This window comes from Pseudophryne corroboree, chromosome 4, assembly GCF_028390025.1.
Source record: "Pseudophryne corroboree isolate aPseCor3 chromosome 4, aPseCor3.hap2, whole genome shotgun sequence".
Classification (NCBI taxonomy): Eukaryota; Metazoa; Chordata; class Amphibia; order Anura; family Myobatrachidae; genus Pseudophryne; species Pseudophryne corroboree.
Genome location: NC_086447.1, coordinates 353,303,096 through 353,309,219, shown reverse-complemented (window position 1 = coordinate 353,309,219; position 6,124 = coordinate 353,303,096). Strand labels below are relative to the sequence as shown.

The following is a 6,124-nucleotide window of genomic DNA, read 5'->3' as shown; positions in this document are numbered from 1 at the left end:
AGGATAAAAAAAGGGCTGACTAGATGGGCCAAGTGGTTCTTATCTGCCATCAAATGTTTCTATGTTTCTATGACTGTCTATAGCATAATTGACAAACATGCAGCTTGTATACTGATATTAGTTTTTCCTTAAATCTAAAGACAGAATAACTTTCTTTCCCCAATATATTTTGAGACTTTTTTAATGTGTCTTGTATATTACTGAAAAAAAATCTCTCTAAGTTAATAATAATAATAATAATAATAGTAATTATAATGTTATTTATAGAACACTTTTCTCCTAATAGGACGAAAAGTGCTTTACATTTGTTTATACAGTTAAAAATACAAAACAAGCATAACAGTGGGTATTAGTGAAATGCTTGAGTGGATATGTAAGTAAGTCTTTAGTCTGTTTTTGAATGATTCCAGAGTGGAGGCTTCTGGAACTGTGTGGAGAAGAGAGTTCCATAGAGTTGGAACCACAAAGTTGAACCCTCGACCCCCAGATGAATTCCAGGAGATTCTAGGTACTGTTAGTAGTACTTAATCTTCAGATTGTAATAATCGCGTGGGACAGTAAGGAATCAGTAGCTGCTTCAAGTACCTTGGGCCCTGGTCATGTAGGGCTTGTTTGAAACTGAGTAAGTCAATCTTGAAAATGATTCACAATTTTACAGGTAGCCAGTGAAGAGAGTAAAGAATGGGTGTTATTTGGTTGGAAGAGGGCTCGTTGGTTTATAGTCTGGCAGCTGCATTTTGTACCATCAGCTAGTGGTGCAATTTTTTAGCTGGGAGACCAAGGTAGAGGGCATTGCAGTAGTCTAGGCGTGATGATATAAATGCATGTATGACTTTAGGCATATCTGAGGGAATTACAGTAAGTGCTTGATTTTGGTTATGTTCCTCAGATGAAAGAATGAGGATTTGATTGTGGCTGATACCTCATGTTTAAGTGTCTGGCCACTATTCAGGACAAAGCCAAGAATCCGCACATGTTCAGTGTTTTGTAGTTGTGAACCCCCAAGTGTAAGTCATGTCAGTTGGCTATGCTGCAGTCTTGTCCAGTCTTGTGATCTATCATCAGGACTTCTGTTTTATTAGGGTTTAGTCGCAGTCAACTGGCATTCATCTACTCCTGGACCTCAGCTAGACAGCCATTTAGGGTTGTTATTGGGTTATCAGTACCTGGAGCAAAGGTCAAGCTAAGGACTGTGCTATACAGGGCACAGAAATTCTTCAGGCGCTCAATTAGAATTCAACAGTCCACACTGTCAAATGCTGTAGAGAGATATAGAAGGATTAAGATTGAACAGTCACCTCTGTCTCTTGCCATTAGAAGATCATTAGGCACACATACCAGGGCTGTTTTTGTCCTATGTTTTCTCCTGAATCCTGACTGGAATGGATCATAAATGTCATGGGCTGACAGGCGAGTTTCTAGTTGAGTTGCAACCACTTTCTCAATAACCTTACCTAGAAAAGGAAAGTTTGATACTGGCATGTAGTTGGGGTCAACTTGCTAAGAAATTGGTAAATCTGCACAGAATACGGTATTAGTAATGTTTATATTAATTTAGTAATTTGTTAAACCAAAATTATGCTTACTGTACAAACAAATAAATTGAGCAATGGGTTGGTGGTGCTCCCGGAAAATAGTTCAGTAAACTATATGGAAAAAGTGGTCTTAAGAAAGAGCAAATGACAAAAGCAGCTATATACCTTTTCCAGGGCACACTTAAAAATTTTTTAGAAGAAAGTGATGGATTATGAAAATATGAGTATATTAATACTTAACTTTTATTGAGATATACTTGATAAAAGGGAGAAAGCGAATATAGATAATTGCTACAAATTTTGGGCGATAAAAATTAGAGAGGCGAAAATATGTTTAATCCCTTAGTGATCCAGAAATTACTCCAATTTTGGATTGAAAAAATCTTTGTGGGAGTAAACCTGCTCCATTGGGTTCAGCTGTCCCATGTCAGAATATCAGAATTAAATATTAGTGAAAAATTCAATGTCTGGGACTGCACAGAGAACTGGAAAGACTCAAATGATGTGAGAGTAAAATTCCTATGGTACCTAGTATTCCCTGGTGGTCTCCCAACCAGGTACTGACCAGGCCCTGCAGTGTATGGCTTCCAAGATCAGACGAGATTGGGCATACTCAGTGCGGTTTGACCGTAGGTGAGTAAATCTCCAGCATGTGCAATCAATTCCAGTGTGCGGTTACTCCAGGCAGATTTTATGGATATGATAATCTGACAGGGAACAGTCCCCTGAATGAAATATAATTGATTCTGTGTAATGAAAAGCCACACCGTATTTTAATGAGTGTTTGTTGCCCCCATATGAAACTCCTATTGTTACATCACATTTGTGCAAAGAGCAAAAAATATATTCTCTTAAAGCATATACTGAATGTTCCTGTGACTGGATATCAAACAATCATGGCCCTCATTCCGAGTCGTTCGCTCGGTATTTTTCATCGCATCGCAATGAAAATCCGCTTAGTACGCATGCGCAATATTCGCACTGCGACTGCGCCAAGTAATTTAACAATGAGGATAGTATTTTTACTCACGGCTTTTTCATCGCTCCGGCGATCGTAATGTGATTGACAGGAAATGGGTGTTACTGGGCGGAAACACGGCGTTTTATGGGCGTGTGGTTGAAAACGCTACCGTTTCCGGAAAAAACGCAGGAGTGGCTGGAGAAACGGGGGAGTGTCTGAGCGAACGCTGGGTGTGTTTGTGACGTCAAACCAGGAACGACAAGCACTGAACTGATCGCACAGGCAGAGTAAGGTTGAAGTTACTCAGAAACTGCAAAGTAGTTTGTAATCGCAATATTGCGATTACATCGGTCGCAATTTTAAGAAGCTAAGATACACTCCCAGTAGGCGTAGGCTTAGCGTGTGTAACTCTGCTAAATTCGCCTTGCGACCGATCAACTCGGAATGAGGGCCCATATTTTTCTAATGGTTGTGATGCTGAATAAGAAAAAGAAAAAAAGACCAATCATATAAATATGATAATTCAACAGGGATTGATCCCCTGAGCTGGATATGTATAATAAACAAAAGAAACACCAACAATGTTATACAAATGCTGAATGTTCCTATGGTCAGATATCACATAATATTAATACTAGACATTCAGATTGCATAGGGGGAGGCCGTTTTTCCAAATAAGCAAATAGTGTTTGTTGCACTGAGAATCATAATATAAAGAAAAATGAAAAAAAAAATTGGAAAGAAAGGGGAGAACAGACACCCTTGAGTTGGGCACCTCAGATATTCACAGCTAATGCAGTTAATTGATCTACATAAAGGATAAATGCTACCTCCCACTGTGCCCCTGAATTGTATGGACACAGTGGAGGAATAGTTATGCTGTGCCTGTATAGGAGTCCCCCCTGGTGGAAGTTGAAAAGAAAATGCCTCACTGTGTGCGGCTCAAACCTTAATGCCTGCATGCATTGGTGGGCAGTGTGAGGCCTGGAGTGTCCCGCAATTGTAGATAGAGGTTTCCAGCCAGGGAGAGGGTGTGCTGAACTTGGAGCTGTGGAGCCGATGTCCGCGGTCCGAGCGACCGGAAGTTCGGACATCGGGACCGGAAGTGACGTACGTTTCGCTTTGGGAGCTTTTTTTTTTTTTTCCATTTTTCTTTATATTATGATTCTCAGTGCAACAAACAAAATTTGCTTATTTGGAAAAACGGCCTCCCCCTATGCAATCTGAATGTCTAGTATTAATATTATGTGATATCTGACCATAGGAACATTCAGCATTTGTATAACATTGTTGGTGTTTCTTTTGTTTATTATACATATCCAGCTCAGGGGATCAATCCCTGTTGAATTGTCATATTTATATGATTGGTCTTTTTTTCTTTTTCTTATTCAGCATCACAACCATTAGAAAAATATGATTGTTTGATATCCAGTCACAGGAACATTCAATATATGCTTTAAGAGAATATATTTTTTGCTCTTTGCACAAATGTGATGTAACAATAGGAGTTTCATATGGGGGCAACAAACACCCATTAAAATACGGTGTGGCTTTTCATTACACAGAATCAATTATATTTAATTCAGGGGACTGTTCCCTGTCAGATTATCATATCCATAAAATCTGCCTGGAGTAACCGCACACTGGAATTGATTGCACATGCTGGAGATTTACTCACCTACGGTCAAACCGCACTGAGTATGCCCAATCTCGTCTGATCTTGGAAGCCATACACTGCAGGGCCTGGTCAGTACCCGGTTGGGAGACCACCAGGGAATACTAGGTACCATAGGTATTTTACTCTCACATCATTTGAGTCTTTCCAGTTCTCTGTGCAGTCCCAGACATTGAATTTTTCACTAATATTTAATTCTGATATTCTGACATGGGACAGCTGAACCCAATGGAGCAGGTTTACTCCCACAAAGATTTTTTCAATCCGAAATTGGAGTAATTTCTGGATCACTAAGGGATTAAACATATTTTCGCCTCTCTAATTTTTATCGCCCAAAATTTGTAGCAATTATCTATATTCGCTTTCTCCCTTTTATCAAGTATATCTCAATAAAAGTTAAGTATTAATATACTCATATTTTCATAATTCATCACTTTCTTATAACAATTTTTTAAGTATGCCCTGGAAAAGGCATATAGCTGCTTTTGTCTTTTGCTCTTTCTTAAGACCACTTTTTCCATGTAGTTGGGGTCATGCAGTCAAGGTTCAATTTTGATTTTGATTTTAAAAGTGGTCTGACTATTGCTTCCTTTACTGCTTCAGGAAAAATGCCTATCTACAAATATAGGGCCGATTATGTCCATACACCCCATTAGGAGCTTAGTTGAGGCAGTGTCCATGTCACAGGTGGTGGGACACTTGTACTCCTTTGGTGTCACTGTAAAGATTCCTGCCCGGATGGTGGATACTTTATCTACAAAGGACTTTTCAAATTCATCTTGACAGGGAGAGGGTTTTATTAGGCTGCAGGCATTCTGGTTTGCAAAGCATCTCCACTGTATGTAAAAGCTGAGCTGGCCTATATTTTGCTGCCATGAATCTTATTTGAAAGGAACTCAGTTTTCTTGCGGGTGATTGTTGATTGATATTTTTCAGTGTGTTTGATTAGATTTAACTTACCCTCTACTAGGTTTGTCCTCCTTCCTCGTCTTTCAAGTCTACAACCCCTTTTCTTAAAATCACGAATATTGTTGTCAAACCAAGGTGCTTGAAGGTGTGGTTTGCAGGGTCGTATACGCACAGGGGCGATAGTATCTATTGCAGCTGTCACATTCCTGTTATGATAGTGGACTAGGAAACAAGGATCTTCACAGGCCCCCATTACTGCAGAGAGGTCCAAGTTAGACTGAGTAGTCAAACCCCTCCTTGGACAATACCTGGTCAATTCCATGGGCAAAGATCTATTTTGAGATGTTGTGACTGAGATCCATATTGAGTGGTGGTCTGACCATGGACTGTGTTTATTTTTAGGTCAGAGACTTCTAATCCAATCTGGATGACAAGATCAAGAGTGTGAACACTTTTATGTGTAACAGAGGGAATGACTTGTGTTAGCCCCAGAGCATTCATTGCGCACATGAGATCTTTGCCAAGGCGTAAGAGCTCATCACCGACCCATGCATTGAAATCCCAGAGGATGAGCCATAGTTGATGCTCCAGAACTAGCCCAGCAACAATATCTGCAAACTCTTGTAGAAATATCTTTCCATCTCCAGGGGCGCGGTAAATGAGAGGTACTCTGAAACCTAATTATGTAGAACTCTGGGCAGCGATGCACTAAAATAAGTGAGTAATTTCCATTGGGCACACCCTAAGTTTAAGTGCTTTTTACAAGCAGATGGCTATCTCGCCTCCCCTGCAGTTTAGTCTGGGGTTGTGACTGACAAAGAAGTTTGTTGGAACTGCAGCTTCCAAGATAGGGGCTGCATTTTCGTCCAGCCAAGTCTTTGTATGTAATACAGGCTAGATCTGAGGATACGATAAGGTCAGCAATTTTAGCAGTCTTGTTTCTCTTAAGGCCAATACATACCAGAGATGTGTGCTGAGCGATCTATCAGTGACCGCTAGGCACACATCTCTCCCCCAGCTTAGCACAGCTGTGTGCTGAGCAAG

The 6,124-nt window shown here is 40.2% G+C and overlaps 2 pseudogenes; one reads left to right on the top strand and one right to left on the bottom strand.

Annotated features, from left to right (window-relative positions):
- Positions 1-2,051: 2,051 nt before the first annotated feature.
- LOC134912829 (5S ribosomal RNA) lies at positions 2,052-2,170 on the bottom strand (annotated as a pseudogene).
- A 2,002-nt stretch (positions 2,171-4,172) lies between these two features.
- On the top strand, positions 4,173-4,291 carry LOC134912612 (5S ribosomal RNA; annotated as a pseudogene).
- Positions 4,292-6,124: the final 1,833 nt, after the last annotated feature.